A 27,111-nucleotide genomic window follows, 5' to 3' on the forward strand; every position below is an offset into this window, starting at 1 on the left:
ATGATATTGTACTGAAAATCTGAAGTGTGCTCAAGAAGCCTTTGGAGGAAGAGCAAAAAAACTGAGAATTTCCATTTGGTGGACGATAAAAAACAGTAAATTGTACGCGCGTGCAGGATTGACAGTACTCCATAATCATTACCACAATTGCTTCACAATACACAGTCAGCCAAAAACCTAATTGCACGTGGTACCTGTCCGTCTTTATAGCACAGTCATGCCTCTTACCATACCACTATATAACAAAACAAACACCAGCCGAAAACAAAAAAAAAACAAATTGAGAACTACAGACGCCTACTGTAATGAGTAGCAGTTGTACGGCTATCATAGTATCACAATGTCAGCCTGATATCCCACAAACATGACCACATAAGCAGTAGGCGAAAGAATGAAAGCATCTAACATGGTGCTTTTGCACGTATCATTGTATCAAGGGGAGTCCATGTGAGTTAACACGAAATGCACATATAAGCATGAGTGGATGGCCTTGCAGAAAGCTGGGCATGGAAGTTAACATGTTCTTATGGGTGGGCAGCGCAAGCCGGACGAAATAGGAGAGGAAGTACACAAAACGAGCAGAGACTAACAACTGGTTTATTTTTTCAAACAAGGAACTATAATACACAGAAAATGTAAACAAATGTAAAGTGACGTTTACAATGGTTGTTAGTCTGCGCTCTTTTTGTGTACTTCCTCTCGTCTTTCGTCCGGGTTGCGCTGCCCATCCAAAGGAGCATGTTCTATCACCAACTAGTCCAGCTTGCCGTGTTAGCGGAACGTAAACCACAAGTTAGCTGTGGGTTCAATGGGACTGGTTGGTTCATCTTTAGAATAAAAACAGGAACACGCAACACAGGGCACAGGACAGCGCTCTGTCCTGTTTATTCGCTCGTCCTGTGTTGCGCTGTTCCTGTTTTTATACTAAACCACAAGTGACTACTGTTATTCCACAGGATGAGTTTCTGATATCACAATTATATCTACTACATCACAGTCGCATCGCAAAATGCAGTGAGCCAAAAATTAAATGCACATAATGCCATATAGACAAATGCACTGCCTGTGATTCCTAGACTATCATTTGAGTGCAAATCATATTGACCGCAAAAAAGACGGGGACAAAGGAAGAAAACACATAAACAGCACGGGCGGTAACTTTCAACTGTTTTATTCATAGCAGCCAGTGGGCATATATAGGCAAAAAGAACATGCGCAGATCGCAGCAAACAAGAATCGCAGCAAACAAGAATGCACATCAGCTTAGCGTGGCAACCAATTATCAAAAAAATCTATTTCCGCTTGATACAACCTAATGGAGGTATCGCTAACACAATCATGGCCTTTCTTTTTTATGTGGTAAGCCTCCATCAGTTGACGTGCAGTCTGGTCATGGCTTCTTCCCAGAATCTTTATCTCCTCAAGAAGAGGTGCCCAGCGACAGGCATTGCAGTGCGCAGGTAAGTGCGCGAATTCATCTTTCGTTAACTTTTGTTCATGCTCCCTGGCTCGATCATTTAGGCACCGTCCAGTCTGCCCTATGTAGGACTTGCCACACGCCAGGGGGATTTCATACACAACTCCTACATTGCATTTGGCATACGGCTTGGTGTGGTTCTTACCACAACCTTGCCTTCCTTTAGGATCACGGGAGGTGCGGGGGCAGAGCCGCGAAGCTTAAAAGGGGCTGAAAAGACAAGGGGGACTCCAAACCTGCCTGCCACCTTCCTTAGGTTGTGAGCGACCCTGTGAATATACGGCACTACTTCAGGTCTTATGGCCATAGAAGTCGTCCTCACCCTTGCTTTCTATGGCCATAAGACCTGAAGTAGACCTTTCTAAGACCATAAGACTTCTATGGCCATAGGACCTGAAGTAGTGCCGTATATTCACAGGGTCGCTCACAACCTAAGGAAGGTGGCAGGCAGGTTTGGAGTCCCCCTTGTCTTTTCAGCACCTTTTAAGCTGGCGCGGCTCTGCCCCCGCACCTCCCGTGATCCTAAAGGAAGGCAAGGTTGTGGTAAGAACCACACCAAGCCGTATGCCAAATGCAATGTAGGAGTTGTGTATGAAATCCCCCTGGCGTGTGGCAAGTCCTACATAGGGCAGACTGGACGGTGCCTAAATGATCGAGCCAGGGAGCATGAACAAAAGTTAACGAAAGATGAATTGGCGCACTTACCTGCGCACTGCAATGCCTGTCGCTGGGCACCTCTTCTTGAGGAGATAAAGATTCTGGGAAGAAGCCATGACCAGACTGCACGTCAACTGATGGAGGCTTACCACATAAAAAAGAAAGGCCATGATTGTGTTAGCGATACCTCCATTAGGTTGTTTCAAGCGGAAATAGATTTTTTTTGATAATTGGTTGCCACGCTAAGCTGATGTGCATTCTTGTTTGCTGCGATTCTTGTTTGCTGCGATCTGCGCATGTTCTTTTTGCCTATATATGCCCACTGGCTGCTATGAATAACACAGTTGAAAGTTACCGCCCGTGCTGTTTATGTGTTTTCTTCCTCTGTCCCCGTCTTTTACGCGGTCAATATGATTTGCAGTAAGTACAAGTAGGCCAAACTGAAGTTCTGTATCATTTGAGTGTCTGTTGTGGTTTGGGGGTAGCATCCAACATGTAGCCACTGCACGACTCAGCTGTTTACACATGAATGTGTTTGAATAGTGACGTAATGCTATTTTTTGTGCTACAACATGCTACCGTGTTTGCATTTCCTTGCTCACTGTCCACTGTTAAAGGGAACACATTAGTGCACAACATGTCCAGATTTTCCTTTCTAAAAACAATACAATCACCTAGATTTGGAGCAGATAACGTGTAGTTAGCACTCACCCCTTTCGACATGCTTGTGCAGTGCACTAAGATTGCTTCCGCAGCCACATGCAGCTAGGTTGCCAGCCAAGCGAGGGCCGCACACTTCCGTGTTCCCTTTAACAGTGGACTGCTCTGTACATAAGTAAAAACTCTCAAACTGCAGATGCCTCCAAGCTTTCTAGGATTGCTTTCTCGGATTGAAAATGCAATTTTTTAAATGTGTCGAGTGAACTTGGCAATGGCATTCTGTTGCTAACTATGAGGTCGCAGGTTCATTTCTCAGTTCTGTTCCTAATGAGAGAGAAAAAAAATAAGGAAAATCACACAGTCACATTGTATCAAGCCTAATATTGATGTAAAACTTCCCCTGACACCATCCCTAATAAGCCTTTTGCTAAGTTGGAATGTTAAACCTCATATATCAGTCATTTTGTGGCTTAAAAAGAGAGGCTGTAGTTTGGTTATGTGCAATGCATTAAAAATTGCATGTGCAACTGAAGCAAGGCAATTGATGGGGAAATAACATGTGACAGCATGTACTGCTCAAAGAAATAGGAAGATCTTTCAACCACATCTCTGAAATATGCCTCATCAAATTGCACTGGAATGCAAATATCTTCATCATTGACGAACACAAAGAAATCTGCATGCTTAACTCCCGTGATGCCCATTTGTACCTGCACTTGGCAGAAATATGTGGTTGCACCCTTTAGGTTCTGAGTCAAGGACTTTTCTTTGTTTTTCTCCATATTCTCTTCCAAGAATTTTTTCATGGACTCAAGGCATTTGATTTCCAGTACCCGCTCACGACAACAGTTGCACATTACTAGTACATCTGGACTTGCACCCTTGTAAGGAAAGCCTTCCATAATGAAAAGTCCACTCTGCCTCACAATGAAATTCTCATGATTGGCTTGCTGGCTTTGATAACATTTCCTCGCATTGCCTTCCAGTACACTGACACGACATATTGTTGCGGTAGGGACATTATTCTGCCGCATCACTTTTTTAGCAGGAGTATAAAAATCAAGTGGGCCCATCTTTCTCCTGAACGACTTTACACGGGCAAAGATGCTGTAGGCAATAGAAGCTGTAATCATGCATACCCTGTGGCGCAACCAGAGACTAGATTTTGCCTGATCTCGTGTTTTCAATCATTATATTGTCGTCGTGACTCTTACTTTCCTGCAAGTGTTCAAGCAGCTCTTCTGGTGTCACTTCACCACTCATACTCAGAAAACTCCTTAACTCCTTCAAAGAACCAATGAGTGTTAAGTCTCTGGGAGCTGGCTCGGAAGCGGAACATCCTGGTTCTGATTGGCTCCAACATGGTTTCTGTTGCTGAAATACATTTTTAGAAAGAATGGGCAATAAACATTCAGAGTAGCATGGAGAAAATCGGCATGCGCAAGAAGTATGATGAAGCAGATAAAATCTATTTTATCTTGGATGCGAAGTACACAGATGCTTCCATAATTAATTGCTACGGTAGTCATCACACCTACATTTGAGCTCATAGTCAGCGGACACTGTTTAAGGGTTTCAAAGCAACATATCCTTAGCAGCAAATGTGTGTAGCTGGAGAAATGCCCGGAAGACAGGTTAGAGTCTACATAAGAGAGCCGCAAGGTTTAGTGCAATAAACATTACATTTTGTTACATGCAGCTGCCTATGAGTGACATTGGAATGCATGAGCCTTACAACACCTCAAAGACCCTCAGATGTGTAATCAAAAATGTCGCTAATATTTTGCAGGCTTAGCTAAACTGAATGAACTGCCTAAACTCCATATTGTATATTGTATTGTACTTCACATAAACACAGCTGGAACATTTTAAAAGTGGTTATGTAACAAGCATGTGACGCCCCTCGGTGGCCTGCCAGGCTCGGTAGGCAACATTGGTCACCACGCCCAATAAACACCGACGAGCACAGCTGCTCGGCGGTGTCAAGAATGGCGAGCTTCGAAGCAAGATTGCCACCTTGCCACCCGATTACGACAAGGGGTGCAAGACGCGCACCTCTCCCTCTCCGTCGCTGCAGCTGGGAGGCGTTCAAAGAAGCGGCCTTTGCGTTGGAATCCGCCGCCTTCCTCCAGCCCCATCGACATTGTGACGGGACGAGTTCGGTGTGTGGACAATGATTCCAGAGTTCCCCAACGCGGAGCTGATTTGACACGCCTGGACAAGCTGCCGTGGGGACGACGTATTTTTGTGCTTCTCACGGTTCGGAGTGGCACGGAACAACGAGCGACGCTCGATCGGCAACGATAGTTTCCCGGAACGGCACCCCGCGCGGTTGCCTCTGTGTACAGAGCGCGGTTGCCTTTGTGTACGTAAACTGATCTTCAGAGCAGCTGCGAGTTGGTGATGTGTAAACGAACAGTCGCCGCGTCGTAGGAACGGCGGATCGAGTGTATAAAAACTGTGGTTGTGCGAATGCTGAGGACACACTTCTCTTGAGCAGTCATGTTAGACTGAGTCACTTCTCTCATGCAGTCATGTTGGACTGATACTCTTTTTCTCATGCAGTCATGTTAGACTGATTTAGTTTCTGTAAATAAACCCTTTTCCTCGTTCTCGATGAGAAACAGTTCTTCACTTCATCAACGATCTCAGCGTAAATAAGTTGGACGACGGCATGGGCCAGCTACCTTCGAATTCATGCCGTACTCCAATCTTGGCAAAGGACCACGGACGATGGGATTGAGCCCCCAATCCTGACAACTGGTGGCAGCGGTGGGATGGACTTTGCGACATGGTGCTGTATCTGCGGTGAGTGCTTGGTTTTTGCTTTGACTCTCTAGGCTTCATTTTGGGGTTGTTCTGTTTAGAACAGTAGGGAAGCTAGATTGTTGTGTGTTAGCTAGGTTGTGTTTTCCTAGCTAGATTTAGAGAGCAGAATCAAGGCAGTAAAGCAGCAGTCATGGAGTTAAGGACACTGCTGAGAGACGAGTTGTTGATTGTTGGTGAGGAACTGGGCCTAGATGTACGCAAGGAAATGCTCAAATCGGAATTATTGGAGCTAATTTCCAATCAGGCAAGTGAGGAAGATATTGAAATGGGAATGGAACTTCTCAAAAAGAGAGAGAAACGGGAAAGAGAAAGAGAAGAACGGGAAAGAGAAAGAGAAAAGCGAGAGAGAGAGGAACGCGATAAAGATCGCGAGTTTCAGTTAAGGAAAATGCAACTTGAACTTGAAAGCAAACGTTTGGAGTTGTCTCAAGGAAGTGAAGGCGCTCTGGGACGATCAAGTGAGGCAGAATCGTACCGCATGGACAGGCTATTAAAGCCATTTGAGGTCGGGACCGACATAGGCTTGTTCCTATGCAATTTTGAAAGGACTTGCGAAAAGATGAACTTCGGCCCGAGTACATGGCCACAGCGGTTGCTGTCTATGTTGCCGTGTGAGGCGGCGGAAGTAATCGCCAGATTGAGTGTGCAGGATGCATATGATTATGCAAAAGTTAAGGCTAGTCTCCTGAAGAAATACCGCCTTTCAGCCGAAGCTTTTCGGCAAAGGTTTAGGAGCACAGGCAAGAAAGATAGCGAGGGCTATCCGGAGTTTGCATATAGCTTAAAGGCCAACCTAGTCGAGTGGCTTAAAAGCGCGGAAGCGTACGACAGCAGAGACATGATCATTGAATGCATGTGTCTAGAGCAGTTTTACAAAACCATCCCCCAAGCTGTGAAACTGTGGGTGCAAGACAGAGGTAATGTAAACACTGTGGAAAGGGCGGCTGAATTAGCCGAAGAGTACGCAACCCGTAGAAAGTTGAACGCCGAGGAGGGAAACTGGGACGGTCGAAATGGACCGCGGAAACCATTTCCGTTCAAAAAGGGTGCGCAAACTAGACGATCAGAGCCTGTAGACATGGCGGAAAAGCCCGCAGAAAAGAGCGAGGAGAAACTTAACGGAGAAACCGCACAAAAAGAACAGAAAAGAAAATTCGAATCTGTTAGACCAATTCGCTGTTACAAATGCCACAAACTGGGACATATAGCTGTAAACTGCGAGAAGTCTAGCGTAGTTTTTTCCTACGTGGAGGAAAAAGATGAGAATATGGAACTTTTAAGTCCATATCTCCACGACCTGCAAGTTAATGGAAAACCATGCCGAGTGCTAAGAGACAGTGCCGCCACGCTGGACATTGTCCATCCGTCTTACGTGATGGTAGATGACTTCACCGGAGAAGTAGCATGGATAAAACAGGTTGTAGAAGAACACAGCGTGTGTCTGCCCATGGCCAAAGTCAAAATCAGTGGACCATTCGGGGAGCTAGAGACTGAGGCTGCAGTTTCCAAATTTTTGTCACGGCAGTATCCCTATATCTTTTCGAATCGTTCGAATCAGTTACTGCGTGACAGAGGGCTCAAACTGGGAGAGGGCATAGTACAGGCATTGACCCGAGGCCAAGCTCGTAAGATCGCGGCGCTTTCGGCATAAAATGCTCAAGCTCCTCCAGCGGAAGCAGAAAAGGGGATAACTTTAATACCCGAATCCGAGCTAGGCCCGAGGGACAAAAGAACAGTTGAGGAGAGCCTGCCAGTTGACCAGCTCAATGAGAGCGTAGCACTAGAGTGTCAGAGTTCTAGCCTGCAGGAAGAGCAAGCAGACGCGCTCACAAGCGAGACAGGGTCGTTATTATCACCGGCCTCAAAGAACTTTGATCAACTCTTACGCGTGGATAGAGAGTCACTGGCAGCTGAGCAAAAGAATGATGAGAGCTTAGCTAAATTACGTGACACAGCTAAAGAAGGCATTGCTAGGCGCAACGTAACGATACATGAGAGAGGAGGATTGTTGTATCGGCATTACAGAGATCGAAAGGGTAGGATTTTAGATCAGTTAGTCATACCTACTAAGTATAGGGAGGACCTTTTGAGTCTTTCTCATGGAAATGGGTGGTCCGGCCACCTAGGCATAAACAAATCAAAGGAAAGATTGCTTATGGAATACTACTGGCCTGGCTGTTTCAAAGATGTAGAAAACTTTGTAAGATCATGCGACGCCTGCCAGCGTTCTGGTAAACCAGGAGAGACTTGGAAAGCTCCACTGAAGGTAGTGCCCTTAATAACAGAGCCTTTCAGACGACTTGTAATAGACACGGTAGGGCCTCTTCCAAAAACAAAATCAGGCTACAGGTACTTGTTTACCATGCTGTGTCCGGCTACCAAGTTTCCAGAAGCAATCCCTTTGAAAGAGCTCAGCTCCACCGAAGTAGTAGACGCGCTTTTGACAGTGTTTGCACGAGTTGGGTTTCCAGCCGAAATTCAGGCAGATCAAGGGTCAGTATTCACGAGCGCACTGACTTCCTCATTCTTGCAAAAGTGCGGGGTAAAGTTAATACACAGTTCTGTCTATCACCCTCAGTCAAACAGTGTAGAGAGGTGGCATTCGGTGCTTAAGCGAGTTTTGCGTGCGCTCTGTTACGAGCACAAGGACTGGGAGAACTGTCTGCCGGCAACTTTGTTTGCTTTGCGAACGGTTCCACATGAGGTGACAGGGTTCTCACCAGCAGAACTAGTGTATGAGAGGACACTCCGTTCTCCACTGAGAATGTTAAGAGAGATGTGGGAAGAAAGAGGGGAGATTCCGACAGTGGTTGAATACGTGCTAAATTTACTGGAACGCCTAAGCGCAACCCAAGAACTAGTCGGAAAGAACATGGCAATAGCTCAAAAGAACGCCAAAGTCTATTACGACAAGAATGCGAGGCTTCGTACGTTTGAAGCCGGCTTAACGATGAAAGCGGAAAAGTGTAGGTTCGGTTGTTCACAGGTTACTTATCTGGGCCATGTTGTCGGTCAGGACATGAGACGGCCGGCTGAGCTGAAAATAGCTACGATTGGAGAATTTTCTCAGTCGCGCCCGAAAACGGACCTTCGTTCATTTTTGGGACTTGTGGGGTACTATCAACGGTACATTCCGAATTACTCGCAATTGGCAAGTCCATTAACAGACGCCCTCCGAAAGGGAGCACCGAGTAACGTACACTGGGATAAGGACAAGGAGAACACTTTCCAAAGTTTGAAAACGCTATTGGTTTCTCGCCCTGTGCTTCGCGCGCCAGACTACACAAAGGAATTCATAGTTCAATGCGACGCAAGCGACAGAGGTATGGGCGTGGTACTTAGTCAGGTCGGCGATGATAACGAGGAGCATCCTATCCTCTACGCCAGCCGTAAACTAAATGTAAGAGAGGAAGCCTACAGCGCTTCAGAGAAGGAATGCGCTTGTTTGGTTTGGGCCGCCCAGAAGTTGTCGTGTTACTTGTACGGAGCGAAGTTCATCTTCGAGACCGACCACTGTCCTCTGACGTGGCTCAATCAAATGTCACACAAAAACGGCCGCTTGCTCCGATGGAGCCTCACTCTCCAAGAGTACAACTTCTCCGTTAGATATAAGAAGGGAAAGTTGCATAGCAATGCGGATGGTTTGAGCAGGCTAATTTGAATTCTGCGTTTGGGGGTCCCGCCTACATTTTAGGGTTACTAGTGTTAATTTTATTAAGCGAAGAAGATCCCCTCTCATTTGGCAGGATTCCCTCCATGATTGCTGAATGTGTCAGCAGGAATTTGCTTCAGAAATTGGCATAGCGAAATGCAGCATTTTTTGTTCGCTTTTGCACTTATGTTGTTGTTGTTGTTTTTTTTGAAGCCTAGCGAGTCTAAAGTGAGAGCCAATGCACGTCATCTCGGCGCAGAGCCGTGTTGTGGGGTTCATTTTGCAGTTGCCTGTCCTTGTTGGATGTTTTGGGGCGGTGACATCAATGCACAAGTGGTCGCTGCGAGCCAAGACATCAATGCCCCCCTGACCAGCAGCCGTTCTCTTCCTGCCTAGCGGTTGTCAGCGCTAGACAGTCGAGACTTTCCGGCCCATGGAGGCGCTGTCAAGAATGGCGAGCTTCGAAGCAAGATTGCCACCTTGCCACCCGATTACGACAAGGGGTGCAAGACGCGCACCTCTCCCTCTCCGTCGCTGCAGCTGGGAGGCGTTCAAAGAAGCGGCCTTTGCGTTGGAATCCGCCGCCTTCCTCCAGCCCCATCGACATTGTGACGGGACGAGTTCGGTGTGTGGACAATGATTCCAGAGTTCCCCAACGCGGAGCTGATTTGACACGCCTGGACAAGCTGCCGTGGGGACGACGTATTTTTGTGCTTCTCACGGTTCGGAGTGGCACGGAACAACGAGCGACGCTCGATCGGCAACGATAGTTTCCCGGAACGGCACCCCGCGCGGTTGCCTCTGTGTACAGAGCGCGGTTGCCTTTGTGTACGTAAACTGATCTTCAGAGCAGCTGCGAGTTGGTGATGTGTAAACGAACAGTCGCCGCGTCGTAGGAACGGCGGATCGAGTGTATAAAAACTGTGGTTGTGCGAATGCTGAGGACACACTTCTTTTGAGCAGTCATGTTTGACTGAGTCACTTCTCTCATGCAGTCATGTTGGACTGATACTCTTTTTCTCATGCAGTCATGTTAGACTGATTTAGTTTCTGTAAATAAACCCTTTTCCTCGTTCTCGATGAGAAACAGTTCTTCACTTCATCAACGATCTCAGCGTAAATAAGTTGGACGACGGCATGGGCCAGCTACCTTCGAATTCATGCCGTACTCCAATCTTGGCAAAGGACCACGGACGATGGGATTGAGCCCCCAATCCTGACAGCGGTCAGTCATAGTTCGTCACCACCACGCTGCGAAGAGTCTGTCTAACGAAGGGTGCCTCGAGCCCTCCCTCGTTCACGAACCTGGGCGGATCGTGGTACTGGCGACGAGTACCCACGGATCGTCCCACGCCGCCGCGAGCGGCGAAACACCGTCCCGTGTTGCTCCCGCCATGCCGATGTACGGAAGGCTCGCGCAGTTCGAGGGAGATGGGTCAGCCTGGCCAGTTTACAAGAAACAAGTCCACGTGTACTTCCGGGCAAACGACACATCATCATCACCATCAACATCACCATCATCATCATCATCATCATCATCATCATCATCATCATCAGACTGGTTAGGCACACTGCAGGGCGAATGCCTCTCCCATACTTCTCCAACAACCCCGGTCATGTACTAATTGTGGCCATGTCGTCTCGGCAAACTTCATAATTTCATCCACCCACCTAACTTTCTGCTGCCCCTTGCTACGCTTCCCTTCCCTTGGAATCCAGTCCGTAACCCTTAATGACCATCGGCTATTTTCCCTCCTCATTACATGTCCAGCCCATGCCCATATCTTTTTCTTGATTTCAACTGAGATGTCATTAACTCGCGTTTATTCCCTCACCCAATCTGCTCTTTTCTTATCCATTAACGTTACACCCATCATTCTTCTTTCCATAGCTCGTTGCGTCGTCCTCAATTTAAGCAGAACCCTTCTCGTAAGCCTCCAGGTTTCTGCCCCGTAGGTGAGTACTACTAAAACACAGCTATTCTACACTTTTCTCTTGAGGGATAATGGCAACCTGCTGTTCATGATCTGAGAATACCTGCCATACGCACCCCAGCCGATTCCTATTCTTCTCATTATTTCTGTCTCATGATCCGGATCTGCCGTCACTGCCTCCCCTAAGAAGATGGATTCCCTTACCACTTCCACTGCCTGGCTACCTATTGTCAATTGCTGTTCTCTTCCGAGACTGTTAAACATTACTTTAGTTTTCTGCAGATTAATTTTTAGACCCACTCTTCCGCTTTGCCTCTCCAGGTCAGTGAACATGCGTTGCAACTGGTCCCCTGAGTTACTAAGCAAGTCAATATCATCAGCGAATCGCAAGTTACTAAGGTATTCTCCATTAACTTTTATCCCTAATTCTTCCCAATTCAGGTCTCTGAATACCTCCAGTAAACACGCATGAATAGCATTGGAGAGATCGTATGTCCGTGTCTGACGCCTTTCTTTATTGGGATTTTGTTAATAATAATAATAATATTTGGGGTTTTACGTGCCAAAACCACTTTCTGATTATGAGGCACGCCGTAGTGGAGGACTCCGGAAATTTTGACCACCTGGGGTTCTTTAACGTGACCTAAATCTAAGCACACGGGTGTTTTCGCATTTCGCCCCCATCGAAATGCGGCCGCCGTGGGCGGGATTTGATCCCGCGACCTCGTGCTCAGCAGCCCAACACCATTGGGATTTTGTTGCTTTCTTTATTGATGTCTACAGTGGCTGTGGAGCCGCTATAGATATCTTTCAGTATTTGTACATACGGCTCGTCGACACCCTGATTCCGTAATGCTTCCATGACTGCTGTCGTTTCGACAGAATCAAACGATTTCTCATAATCAATGAAAGGTATGTATAAGGGTTGGTTATGTTCCCCACATTTCTCTATCACCTGATTGATAGTGTGAATATGGTCTATTGTTGAGTAGCATTTACGGAATCCTGCCTAGTCCTTTGCTTCGCAAACGACACACCCAAGGCCAAACAGCAGGATATTTTCCTGGCCAGCTGCGGGACCCGCGTCTTCAGTTTCTTGCTCGACCTTCACAAGCCAGCCACGCCGCATGTTAAGACGCTGGGTGAGCTGCTTGCCATACTGCGCTTGCATTTCCGCCCAGCACCGTCCCCAGTAATGGAGCGTTTCCGCTTCAACAACCGGAGTCGCCAGGAAGAAGAGACCCTCGGGCAGTTCGTTGCTGCGCTGCAAGGGTTAGCGAGTGCCTGCGTTTTCGTGGACCAGCTGGACTCGCTGCTCCGGGACACTTTCGTCTGCGGCATCAACAACCCCGCAATGCAGACGCGACTCCTGGAGCTTCCCGACCCCTCGCTGGACGACACCGTGAAGGCAGCGCTGGCAATGGAAGCTGCCGCCAAGGACGCCGGCGAGATTGCCCATGCGACTGGCTCACCGTCGGCGGGAGCGGTGGTCAACAAGTTGGCGACAAAGGGCAGTACTTGCGGTCGCTGTGGTATTGCGCACCCCCCCCCCCTCACACTGCCAGTTCTCTCAAGCATAATGCTTCACGTGCGGGAAAACTGGGCACCTGACACGGCTCTGCCGAGGGGGGAGGACGAACACCAAAGAGCAGCAGCCACCTGGTCCATTCCCAGGTACCACACAAGCCTGCGGCCAGGGTAGCCGTCGCAAGGGTACATGGCGGGGGCGTGCGGCAACGTGCTCGAGTTCTTCCGCGGCGAGGCTCCACGTCGCTGCCCAGGATCCGCCGATTTTAGAAATGTGGCACACAGGCCTTGTTCCGTCGTCTGTGTCGCCATACATGCTGACCATCGAAATCTGCGGGCAACCCATTTCCGTGCAGATAGACACAGGGGCCAGCGTGTCAGTAATGGCCGGGAAACTCTTCAAGCGTACTTTCCCCGGCGTATCCGTCGTGGCTTCGGGGGTGATGCTACGCAGCTACTCCGGTCAGCTCTCCCAGGTCCAGGGTGAGGGACAGGTCAGCATTTGCTTTGGCGACAGGGCGGCAACCCTTCTCCTTTGCATAACCAAGGGGTCGTAGCCAACGCTGCTGGGCCCAAACTGGATTCATGCACTGGACGTTTGTCAGCCAGAGCTCCAGGAAGCCAGCCTGCATGTGGTGAAAGACGTCCGCAAACCGAGTTCAAGTACCTGTTCCAGCTAGAGGTGGGAACATTTGCCGGTATGACGGCTGGCGTCTATGTACCTGAGGGAGCCTGGCTTCGTTTTTTCAGACCTCGCCCACTGCCGTTCGCCCTGAAGGACGGGGACACACAAGAGCTGCATTGGTTACAGCCAGAAGGCTTCCTGGTGCCCGTCAGGACGTCTGAATGGGCCGCTGCCATCGTACCAATCCTCAAACGAGACGGCACTGTCAGTATCTGCGGGGATTTCAAGGCTGCCATCAACACCGTCGCTACCATCGAGACGTAGCCGCAGCCCCGGATTGAAGATCTCTGGTCAGCGTTGTCCGGTGGACAGAAGTTTACCAAGCTTGACCTCAGAGATGCTTAGCAGGAGGTGGTGCTCGAGGATGCTTCCCGGAAGTAGGTTACAATATCTACTACTTTGGGACTCTTCCAGTACACGCGCTTACTGTTTAGTGTGGCCTCAGCGCCAGCCATATTTCAGAGGGAGATTGACAACCTCTTCAGGGGCATGAGGCACGTGGCGGTGTACTTGTACGAAATCCTGGTTACTTGGAACGACGATGGGGACCACCTGCAGAACCTACAGAGCGTCCTGGCACGACTGCAGGACGCCGGTCTCAAGCTGAAGCTGGAAAGTGCATTTTCCTGGCCCCCAGTGTTGAGTATTTGGGACACGTCATTTCCCAGGCTGGCCTAACCCCGGCTCCCCACAAAGTTGATGCTGTGCTCAAGGCAACTGAGTCGCAGAACAAGAAGGAGCTTCAGAGCTGCCTCAGGACACAGAGGCCAGCCGGGACACAGTCTGTCTCAGGTGGTCGGGGCGGTGTCCCGTGGGGATGAATTGGTTCAGCAGGCCTATAGCAACAAGGCCGCCGAGCTGAACTTGCAGCAGGGTTGCCTACAGTGGGGTTCCAGGATGGTGGTCCCACAAAGTCTGTGGCTGAGGGTCGTGCAGTTGCTGCACGCGGCTCTTCCTGGCGTAGAAAAGGCAAAGATTGTTTCTAGGTCCCATGTTTGGTGGCCTGGCCTGGAACAGGACATCGCTCACAAGGTGAAGAGCTGCCATATCTGCCAGGAGCATAAACGGGCCTCACGTAACGTGGAAATCACCCCCTGGCCGTTCCCACAGAAATCCTGGTCCCGCCTACATGTGGATTTTGGGGGCCCTTCAAAGGGCGAAACTTTCTGGTGGTGGTGGATGTCTTTTCGAAGTAGGCGCAGGTTAATAAAGGGAACATCGGACATCCACCCATTCGTAGCAATTGCTACAAAGGAAACCCTACGGGTTCCTCGAAAGAAAAGCCTCAGAGCTGAAGAAAAATTCATCCTGGACCGGGACTCAAACCCGGGACCACCGCCTTTCCGGGGCCGCCGCTCTACCATCTGGGCTAACCGGGCGGCTAGCAGATGGCAGGGCGAAGTCGAATTTGTTGACAACACGAAGCAAAGACAAGTGTTTGACGCAGTAGTTCTGCCGAAGCCCGCAAGTTGGAGAGAAGTAATTAATAAAGGGAAAATAGGACATCCATCCGTTCGTAGGAATTTCTACAAAGGAAACCCATACGGGTTCCTCGAAAGAAAAGCCTCAGAGTTGAAAAATTCGTCCTGGTCCGGGACTCGAACCCGGGACCACCACCTTTCCGGGGCAGCCGCTCTACTATCTGTAGAGTTATACTACCATCTGCAGGTTATACCTGTCAGCACTCCAGGAGCAGGCGCGACCAATGCTGTGCTACGACATGTCTTCGCCGCCCAGGGTTTGGCGGACGTCATCGTGTCCGACAATGGTCCTGCTTTCGCCAGCACAGAGTACCTGGCCTGGCTGACCAAGAACGGAACCCGCTGGATGATGGTTCCAGCCTGCTTCACACGGTGCAGCCAAGTGGGTGGTGCAAACCATCAAGGACACGCTCAAGAAGAGCCAGGCTGGGGATTTCCGGACGCAGATTGCCCGGATAATCTTTCAGTATCGGACCACGACCCACGATGTCACTGGCCATGCCCCCTGTGAGCTCCTGCAGGGTCGGATGGTCAAGGCACCCTTGGACGTCTCCAATCCACAGTGCTCCTGAAGCAGCTGAAGCAGAAGATGGCTTCTGACCGAGAGTGCAGTCCCTGGACTTTGCAGGACTCGGGAGCTCCAGTTTTCGCCAAGAACATCCGTCCTGGCCCACCCTGGTCTGACGGACAGGTGGTGTTTCCTTCCAGCGCTTCATCGCTGATCGTCCGCGTGCCAGATGGGGCCACGTGGCACAGACACGCCGCCCATGTTAAGCTTCACCTCGGGACCTGGGCAGCACTCTCGACTGCCACTTCAGAGTTCCAGCCCGCAGGGGGACTAGCGGCAATAGCAGTCGCCTCCAGTGGGGCACCGCCCACCTCGGAGGCGGCAAGCGTTGCCAGTGTTGCGGCGCCCGTTGGGCCGGTATCAAGTCCGGCACCACTCACAAGGCCGACCACTGCGGACTCTACGCATGGAGCGAGGCTGGCTCAGGCAGCACCTGGCGTTGCCACACCCGGCCCGTCAACACACGTGCCCAGGCGGAGTACTCGACGGCGGAGGCCACTGGATCCTTACTTGCCTGGGTAGCAGGCACCATAGACCTGGCTCGGATGGAGGCAGAGCCTCGTGCTCTGAACTTGAAGTTTTTTCGTTGTCGACAAACTGGTGGTAAGGGGGCGTAACAAGCATGTGAGGCCCCTCAGGCATAATCTTCATTGGGCCGCTAGGCTCGATGGCCTGCCAGGCTCGGTAGGCAACATTGGTCACCGCACCCAATAAACATAGAGGAGCACAGCTGCTCGGCGGTCAGTCATCGTTCGTCGCCACCACGCTGAGGAGAGTCTGTTTAACGAAGGGTGCCTCGAGCCCTCCTTCGTTCATGAACCCGTGCGGATCGTGACAGATAATTTGTTGCTGTGTTTATTGATGACATGCTTCTCTTTAAAATAATTATGTTGCAACCACAACGAAACACTGCACACTGCCTGACTAAGCAATATGTTGCAGTGCAGCTTGTTAGGCGTGTCATCGAATACATTGCAAATACTCAATATAGGAAAGAGATGCAAAATTAAATTTTTACTGTATTGGGACACGTTTGCACACTGCATTACTGCCCCCTAAGCAGATTATGCTGATTGGTGAAGGAGCTGCTGCTGCCCAGTCCTTTATTCCACTCAGATTCAAAAAGCCGAACAAAATTGAATGCATACCTAATTCAGTACCTCTGTCTAAGTGCATTTTTGCTGCAGATTGATAGCTGACACTCTCCAGAAGTCTTTCAAGTATGTTGCCTCCCAGCTGGGCAATCTCTTTCATTTTTGCCTGGAAAATGTAGCAACGAGAGTAGCAACCAATGTTATGTTCTAGATGAAAACTTCTGAGTTGTAAACACGGTACCCATTCGTTACTGCTGAGCAATTAGCATTAAGGTTTGCGCATTCATTTCCCCACCTTTAAAACTTATAAGCAAACATAAAAAATTGATATTTCCACTACATCAAAGAGTGCTAGAGGCCGTTTCTGTTTATAATAAGAGATGTCACGCATTCACCTCAGGTGCGCATATTGTTAACTATACTCAACAGCTAGCACCAATGATTTCATTCGTACTCTGTGCCTCTGACAAAGGCATCTGTAAATAGCATATGCAGTACATAGCTTACAGTAAAGCTAGTGCGTTTGGTGAAGTCATGCAAGTGTACTTGCAGCTTAAGAAAGTGCAAACAGCACTTCTTTCTACGAGAGCATTTTCACCAAACCAACATTGCAAGTAGAAATTCTGAGCTGCCCTTCATTTTCAACATTGGACTTGGTGTTTGCCCTCTCATTCCTCGCAGTTTTAAAGGAATAATATATTTGCAAACGTTTTCTGCACATGGAAGGTCGACTATCTCTTGGTTCATACTTTTGTTTAACACACCATTTGGGCTCCTTGACCCACTAATGTGGCTGGTGAGTGGGCGACAGATTGTCGAAAGTCCTGGCAACATTAATATGCAGCAGTACAGCTACAATGTGTTTACACTTGTATTTTCTGTAAAATAAAATGGTCAGGATATATCAATTTTAATCACATTAAACTTCATAAATTGGTCTTAGTTTTTAAGACCAACTTCTTCATAAATGATGCCTAATCATACATTCATTGAACTTCTTACCATGCATTAGAACAATGACTGATGCGAAGTTTCAGTCTGAAGGAATAACTTTTCTGCCAAGACTAATGCTCTCTGCAGCCTACAACAGGGGACTTGTTTGTAAGAAGAGACACCTCAAAACAACAGCCTCACTACAAAAAAGGAAAGTTACTAGTTTAAACGGAACAGGAATGCATTTCAGCACACGTTTAAATGGGCGGTTTTCACCACCTATACAAAAAAACAAATGGTGCTAGGCACATATTTCTGCTAAATGGATGTGACTTGAATACTGCTGGGCTTCAATTCCGCATTTGGAACATGCGTCCCAAAGCTAATAATGACGAAGAAGATTAGCGAATCATTAATATCACCTAACCACGTTGCAATTTATCGTACAAGTAATGTGCGCCTTTCCAATAATACAGTTGATGTGACAGACTAGTGCTATCTGCCATAGGATATATTAAATAGAATTGTTTGCAGTAAAAAACACCTAGGATATCTAAAAATCAAACAAAATAACAGTGCTAATCATACAGTGCAACATGTGCTTTCGGATTTCAGCTGCCAACGTAAGTTTTAGGGCATAAGCATCCTTTGTGGGTACCCCAGTTCCGTCACGCGAAAGGTGTAGTGCCTTTTGTGCGCTAAAAAAATGCGTAATATGCAAAATTAAGACATTTAATTGTTATAATAGTGTAAATGTAGATGGGTAGATTTATAAGCAATAAAGAACAATTTAAAGCAAATAAAATAATACCCATAAGGATACAGGAGAGAGAGGGGCATATATGGAAGGTAAGAATACAGGGCTTCATAGTAAATGCCTGGGGAAGCGTACAGTAAAGCTGGGCCAACTGAAATTTGGAGGTGGGCCAACTTTAAATTTAGGAGTTGGCCAATTAGAATTTGGGGGTAGGCCAACTTTAAGTTTGCGAGAAAGCCAGCTTAAATTTAAGGGTGGGCCAACTTAAGTTCAGGGGTAGGCCAACCTAAATTAAGGGGTATGCTTACGCATACTTGGACAAGGTTTGTTCCCAGCAGCCGGCCAATGATCGAGTAGTCATACCTTGCTTTGCATGAATAGCTGGCTCGATCTACCAAGCGGTAATCTTCACTTCATGCGGAGCACTGTTGATAGCAGTCGTTTGCAAGACGAATGCCAGAAAATCAAAACGAGCGTTCTCAGCGTTCTCACCCTTCGACGGCACACTCAACGACGTGGCCCGCATAATAAACCTCCTCCGCCGCAGTGAGGCACCGGCTCGTCTCGCATGCCTTGCCCACATACCGGTTGATGCTGCTCAGCGGTAATGCAACTGCGAACAAAAATCATCATCATCATCATTTATTTACCCTTAAAGGCCCTTGGATTAGGGCATTACATAAGGGGGGGGGGAGCAGTCGTTACATATGCAATGGTCGGTAACAACAAAAAGCAATACAGAGTGCAGGATACATGTTCAACATTAACATCATTTAGTAGCATCAACAACTTGGATACAAACAACTTGGAAACAAAACAAAAAAGCAACTTGGAAAGAACAACTTGGAAACAAAACAAAACACGCATACACATTCAAAAACACGGCAAAATAACTCAGCTCTTGAAATGTGTTGTTAATAAGTACCTGAATTTATTAGGTTCTATTTCAGTAACTATGGAATCGGGTAAGTCATTCCACAATGTAATGGAGCTAGGTAAAAAAGATTTATTAAATGAGTTTGTGGAGCCATGTATGCGCTGCAAACTTAAGGAGTTGAAAAGACGGCGTGAGGTGCGAAGCGGCGGGTGTAATACAGAATTTCTTAGCTGTGGGAAGGTATAGTATAGTTTGTGAAATAGGCAAAGTTGTGAAATTTTACGCCGAAGTGCCAGGGGTTGAAGATCAAGGGATGCCTTGATAAGAGTTATACTGTGTCGTCTGTCATACTGCGATGTGATAAAACGGGCCGCGCGATTTTGGATGGCTTCAAGCTGATCGATTAGATAGTTCTGATGGGGATTCCAGATCGCCGAGGCATATTCGAGTTTCGAACGGATGAATGTTACGTAGGCGAGTTGACGGACAGAACGGGGTGAAAAAGCGAGGGATCGTCTGATAAACCCAAGTAACTTAGAAGCATCTGTACAAAGTTTTGAAATGTGTTCAGACCATGTTAGTTTGTTGTTCACGATGATTCCGAGATACCTGTATGATTCTGTTTCAGAGAGTGGTGTAGAATTTAATGAATACGGATAGCTGAGGTTATTTCGCTTTCTTGATACATGCATGAACTTACATGTATCAAGAAACATTATGTAGAAACATTATACCATGTATCATTACATGGTATAATGAACAAGCAGGTGATGTAAACTAATACATTTCACCGCGCGGCTGCTAGGGTGCCGCGCGAAGAGACGAGCGGCCAGCAGGAAAGAAACTCCAGCCATTATGACCTTCAACTCGTTCGTGTACACAAACAGCAGCGATAACAGCTAGCTATTACAAGAAAAGCTGAAATTTAAACAGGGTGCGTCAGTGAGCATACAAGAAAACTGACACAGCAGCTGGGGTGATATTTTCTGTGGTGATCATTCTCGGATGAAGTAGACCTTTTGGTAGATTTCGCGAGACTTTACATTGACAGCGCTCTTAGCACTGTGCTAAGATAGTGCCAAAGAAAACGCTGTCGGACACATACGCGGACGCATCAGGTGTGGAGAACTCTTGTAAAAGTGAAACAGTATCCGAAAGTGATCGCCTGAGCACCGCTTTCCGAGCATGCACGACGGAGTGCGGGCGTTTCTCGTTCGTGCTCGCGCATTGATGACGATTGTACACACAAATATTGTTTGCTTACCTGAAACACGATCACTGCTGTTTTCGTTGTTCATCTGAAGCTTGCGGTAAGCAAAAAGCCCCTGCAAACACCGTGCTTGGCGATGCGACAAAGCGAGCGCACGTTATCTGGGCGGCCGCCGAAACTTGAGTCCTGGCCCTGACGTCATCTGAAGTTCCCGCCAGGCGGCGCCACTAATATCGATTATGCATATGAGAAATGGTCTATTCAAAATGTGGAAAGCTTTGATGCGGGATATTGCTCTCTACACGCACTTTTGCAGCAGCAATACGACGTGTTTGTTCCACATCCTGCGCAGGCACTGGCGTTTCATGGCGTTCGCGGAGTGGGGGTTGGTGCACTGTCACACCAGCAGGTAAACAGAGGAAAGTGAAGCCTTTATCGACCATAATGCGATGCCCTACTTCCAAAGAATCTGGAAGCCCACCACTGCCAAGGATTGTCTTGTCGAATACGGATCGCCACAGAGACGAGACAAAAATGCTATATAGCCATGAGGGTACAGCCAAGAAATACTTTGGATGTGTTGTACTGCTTATATGATGAAAAGGTCTGGCGGTGTGTACCTATTGACGATGGACACTGAATCCCAACTTCTGTTGCATCTAACATCAGCCTGGTGTTCTCAAAGAAGCGGAAGGATCTCGGAACGTATAGGCCAATTGCATGTTGCGATGGAATCGAGGTGATGGCCGCAAGGTCACGCTCAAAGAAATTAATCCAAGTGGCAAATGTCCGGCTCACTTGGCTTTCTGACATGAAGAAATTACGTGATATTTCTTTTCCGGGCATACCGGTACTGAGGAGTACAAGAACCATGAAAAATTCAATCACAAGGCTATTTTCTTTAGGCCGACCACGTGCGCCGCTGTCATTTTTCTTTGTCCATCCCCAGTATGACATGCTACTTGCACGTGGCTCCAGATAATCAAACATTGACTGAAAAAACTCTTAGCTGGGGTGACCTGTGTAGTACATACATGGATTTGGCGACACTTCATTAAACTCAGTGTAAGCATGTGTGAGCGAGCTTCATCAAGCTTTTTCTCAAGAGAAGCATTCTTCCTTTCTAATGTTGCAACCGTTTCGTACAAAATTCCAAGCCGTTTCTCCATGTCTTGAGCAACTGATTTCAATGTTGGTTTTCAAGTTTCAAATCTGTAATGGTGGCGAAAACAATTTGGATCATATTTCATGACCGGTGAGTACTAACAATATTGACGAATCAAGCACATTTTCATTTTTTCTATACAAGCTTAACAATTGCAAGTTGCACCCAGCACTGTTTACATCCAGCATTGACTAGCATTGCTATAAAAAATAATATTTAGAATGTACGCTCCACAAGCAAGGTTATGCTGTTTGTAAAATGACCGGAGACAATTTCAACTGTTGTGAATAAGTTGACTTTTCCACTTGCTCTTAGAGGGACACTAAAGGAAAATGTTAGGTTGAGCTACATCAATAGATTATTTGTCCATTGTCTGTCATCACTTTTTCTGTCAGAGTATTGCACAGAAAGTTGTCGCGGGAGGTACCACTGCTGCTCTTGAATTCGAGCCGTCAACACCACGAAGGACAAAATGAAGTAAATTCCACATGACCTCTCTCTGTGCCACTCTCTGTGAATAAGCGAATGCAGATATCACAGGAGAGGCAACATATGTCACAAAGAGCGGTGCCACTCTGATTTTCGTAATTTCCTCACTATTGAAGCCTCTATTCTAGCTATGAATGACGAATCTGTTATTCAAAAGCCTATTATTTCAATATATATTGCCGTAATCTTTTTTTTGTAGTTTCACTCTAAGGAAAGCGATGTGGGAAGTTGAGCATTTCAGTCAAGCATGAGGAGAAGGCTGAACACATGCTGAAGTCCAAACTGTGAAGCAGTTTCCAAAAAGCCCAAATAATTTTCACTGTTGCCTTTTCACTAAGTCCAAGTATACGCTGATATTCCCTTTCCAGGAGGGCAAGACCACGAAGTGGCAGTGAATATAAATTATTGTCTTCAAACTGCACATGCTAAGAATATTTATTATTACATGAAGCCTCCACAACTGGTGTTTCTTGAGATGAAGGAGCAGATGAGTCGGAAGGTGAAGCAAGTTCCTCTGTAAGTATGGCATATGAATAAAGTTGCGCCTCGGGAAGTGAACATTTTCTTATTGGCCAGCCTTACAACTAAATGAAGTTTATTTAACCTTCCTACATGATGCCAGGAGAACACAACAAGTCATTATTATGAATGACTTGAGGGAGTCTGTGCTCCCGGTGACATACAGCAGGATGCAGCATTGATTTGCATACCTTTTGACATCCTATGCAAGCTGCTGATGTTAGCACAAGACCACCGCGGTGTAATTGTCTTTACAAATATTCGCTCGGTAATGTACTGGGAAAAGAACAGCATGCTAACAGCGGAACATTTATAGACACAGGAAAAGAATGGCAATGGCGACGCATTCAACCCATTGTGCAAGATAGCTTCTGCGCCAAGTAATTTATGTATTATCCAGGGAAAATGTTTGAGCAATAATCTCCTAAACAGCAGGAAGTCTGTATAAACTATATACGTTATTCGTTAATCATAACTACCACATATTCCACAACTTTTCTACAGCTACAAAAAAAAGTAGAGGCAATGCGCTGTCATTAATACATATACAATACATTTAGAGAAGGTAGTTCAATCGTTAAACCATCCATTCCAACCTTATGAAAGAGCAGTGCTTCTACATGATGACCTTAAGAATGCGAGCATGCGCGTATTGTAATTTCGTTGATAGAAACTTGTTACAAGTGCGCAAAAAAATTCGTGGTACTATCTACCAGTTGACGGAGCCTCCAACTGTGGTGCCTCCTGGATGTTTGCGGATGTGACACTCTCCTCTGCAAGCACAATATACTTCAATTAAAATAAACGGATGGCTCCAGGTTAATGAGCCTCACATTCATATATCAGGAGCCCTATAAGCCATGCCATTAATTTTAAAAGGTCGAGGACTGGTCCATGATATTGATATAATCATGCCTACTGACTGGCAACTTGGTACAGACATGCACGTGTGAAGCAGCAGCGCAGTCGCTGAAACCCTTATGGATGTCTGCTGCGCCTATGCAACACAGAGTGTGTTCACACCTTAGAAGCTGACCATACCTGTGGTTTGGGACCTCTAAGCAAGATGGTCGATGCAGTCTACGCAGACAAAATGAAACGCCAGCACCGTGTCTGCATCTCGGCATTCGTTTCAAGCACACGTCATGGCTGCACCCCAAAAATTGAGCTGCAAAATTTCTAAACTCCTGATGTAGCGCAGGATCACTGCCAATCGACAAGCAAAAAAACAAAATATTAATCCACCCCTTGACCAGAAGCATTACTTTTCTGTTCAAGAGATCTACATTCGCTGCAAAACGCTATTTTGAAATTATACCATTCTGTGCACTCAGGTACAAATACCTAGAAGAGCAGGTTTGTAAACATTTGTTGAAACACGTAATATTGGTAAGCGCATACCATTCTCATTTGAGCTGGATGTGGTTGTTTTAGGGCAATGTGCACCTGCAGAATCAGTCTTGTAGCTGTGTTTACTAGACGATGTGCAGCTGGTAGCACCTGTCATAGGAATCGATGAAGGCAGTAAAGACGTCACTCGAAATGTCACATGTGAGGCCACAAGCATAAAAAGATTTAGTTCACGCCCCGCACTACATAAATATCATGCATTCTTCGCTAAAAGGAAACGTGCATTATTTCTCTGACCGCCGTCTCTGGAGTTGACATACATTGCAGCTTAAACGCCGCAGAAGCATGACCTTTTGCACACAATGCAGAAATATGAAGCTCCTTGTGTCTCAGGAACTTTACGCACCATGTAATCCCAGTCACCGAACGCAGCAGGTCCATACTGTGAAATGTTGGCAGAAAGTTCACAGGGGCGCGCAAACCGCCCTATACCAGTGAACTGATGCACAGTTATGAGAAAAACAAGCAAAGCAGCTAACAAATATACACGCATTGCTTTTTGTGGGACGAAAGTGCTGCTTCGAGCAACAAACGGCAATCAAGACGAGAAACGAAATGCGCATCCGTTACATATTATGCGTGAGAACGATTGAAGGTTGTAGGCTCTCTACAGCAGCCCATTTATCAATCAGTACGCACAGTGCCTGAGGGCGATAGTATTTTCTATGCATCGACAGTCGCTTCAGTGTACTAGCGTTGGAGTATATTCCGTGACTTACATTATTTTATTTCCAATACTCTGAGCCGTGCCGGGCTGTTACAGGCTGTGAATACAGAGCACAAAGTTCACGCAAAGAACGCAGTCAAATTTTCTTCAAAACAGTCAACCCGGTTATTGCTCAGAAACACACAAGAATTCAAGTTATTCCACTCAACAATTGTCTTGACAATGAAAGAGTGCTTAAAGACATCAACTCTTGGCACATAATGTATTATAGCGTAATTGTGGTTAGTTCGTGGTGAAAGCCTTCCAGGAGGCTTCAAATACAAACTGGAATTCAAGTTCAGCCTATTGTGATAGAGTTGATATAAAAACTTCAGGCGCGCGATTTTCCTGCGCACAGCCAACGTAGTGAGACCAGCCCTGGCGAGCATGGAGGTTACTGAGTGAGTTTTGTCGTAATCAGAAAAAATAAACCTAACCGCCATTCGCTGAATGCGCTCTAATTTATCTGTTATGTATTGTTGATGAGGGTCCCAAATTATACAAGCATACTCTAAATTTGGTGTAACAATAGTAGTGTATGCCTTTAATTTATTATCTGGTGCAGCATCTCTCAATTTACGCCGTAACAAACCAAGCTTGCGCTGGGCTGATCCACATATGTTTTCGACGTGTTGATTCCAGTTGAGGTTACTAGTGATAGTTACGCCAAGATATTTCAGCTTTGTGCAACGCTTAATGACATTATTATTTACAGCGTACGAAAACATCAACGGAGTTTTCTTATTCGTAACTGTCATGCAAACAGATTTATCAAAATTGATTTGCATATGCGATTTTTCACACCAGTTATAAATTCGACATAAAGCATTATTTAGTCGTTCTTGATTAGAAACACCTTTAACGCGACAAAACAAGAGGCAGTCATCGGCAAACAACCGCACTTCAATCATATGATGCACATCAGTTGCTATATCATTAATATACAGTAGGAACAAAATTGGACCCAAGACCGAGCCCTGAGGTACACCTGATGATACAGGAAGGAAAGAGGAGCACTCGCCATCTATTTCAACAAACTATTGTCTGTTGTGTAAGTAGGCCTGCATCCACTTAATAATTTTTGAATTGACGTTATACCCATAAAGTTTTTCAATTAGCTTGCTATGGCTAACCCTATCAAATGCCTTTGATAAATCCAGAGCGATGACATCAACTTGTTCGCGACAATTAAGGGCTTCTGCAAAACTGTGTATTGTTTCAAATAATTGCGTGACAGTTGACAGACGCCTTCGAAAACCATGTTGTTTGTTGCAAAAAATGTTATTGTTTTCAATATATTCTACTAACTGTTTACTAATTATATGTTCTAAGATTTTGGAAGCCGTACAGGTGATGGAAATCGGACGGTAGTTCCTAATGTCTAGCCTGTTTCCAGCCTTATAAACAGGCACAATTCTCGCTAATAACCATTGACTTGGTAATGCACCATTTATTAATGACAGAGAAAAGATTTTACCCAAGAAGCATGCAATCCATTCGCAGTATCGCTTTAAATACTCATTCGGTATTTTGTCAGGACCAGGAGACTTTTCTACGTCCAATTTTAGCAACATGTCGACTATACCTTCTTTAGAGATAAAAATGCTATTATTAGTATGGTCCTCGCATTCAAAATCTATTGCAGCATTCTCATCTCTTTGGCTGAATACAGAACCGAAAAAAGTGTTGAATTCTTGGGCAATAATTTGCGGATTGTTGCATACGGTATCATTTACAACTATTCCATTGATTGAAGGCTTCGATCGGGCATCGTATCGCCAAAATTTTTGAGGTGATGTTTTAAGGTAATTAGTCAGTGTTGTAGCAAAAAAGGACGTTTTAGACGCTCTTAATTGCTGACGAACCTGAGTGCTAAGGGCCGATATTCTCACGGGATTTTTTGGTTTTCGTTGCCGCGCACGACGTAGCTGATGTTTTAAATGTATTAACTCACGAGAAACCCATGGATTGCTTTTATGTAATCGCTTAGCCCTTTTTGGGACAAAGAGAGATAATGAACAGGTCACCACTTTTGTAAAATGCCTCCATAATTTACCGACATCATTTTCTTCCGGCATACGGTCCAAAGCCAATTCTAAATAATCTAAGACGGCTGTATCATCGGCTCGGTTAAAATTATAGACATGAGCTATCCGGTTTTTATTTAAACATGTTATATTTTTTAGAGTGGCTACAACCATCTTATGATCCGAGATTCCTTCCACCACTTCAGTATTATATTCAAATATACTCTCAGATACAAATAAGAGGTCTAAAAGGGCGCTGGAATTTCCTTGAATTCGCGTAGGTTTCTCGAGCACTTGAACCAAGCCATGTTTCGCCATGATTTCCAGCATAAGTTCCGCATGTGGTCTCTCAAGTCTCCCAGGGATTCTTGCATTCCAATTTACTCCCGGTAAGTTGAAATTACCCATCAAAATAACTTTACTTCTATCTGTAGTTATTGTTGTTAACTGCTGA

At 46.4% G+C, this 27,111-nt stretch overlaps 1 protein-coding gene and 2 pseudogenes across 6 annotated transcripts in view; 1 reads left to right on the forward strand and 2 right to left on the reverse strand.

Moving 5' to 3' along the window:
• LOC135908699 (uncharacterized) overlaps positions 1-27,111 on the forward strand; it is a 195,707-nt gene that overhangs the window by 56,332 nt on the left and 112,264 nt on the right. The gene's annotated exons all lie outside the window — the stretch shown is intronic.
• LOC135908706 (uncharacterized) lies at positions 3,289-4,057 on the reverse strand (annotated as a pseudogene).
• LOC135908705 (uncharacterized) lies at positions 15,680-20,429 on the reverse strand (annotated as a pseudogene).

Source organism: Dermacentor albipictus, chromosome 3 (genome assembly GCF_038994185.2).
Source record: "Dermacentor albipictus isolate Rhodes 1998 colony chromosome 3, USDA_Dalb.pri_finalv2, whole genome shotgun sequence".
NCBI lineage: Eukaryota > Metazoa > Arthropoda > Arachnida > Ixodida > Ixodidae > Dermacentor > Dermacentor albipictus.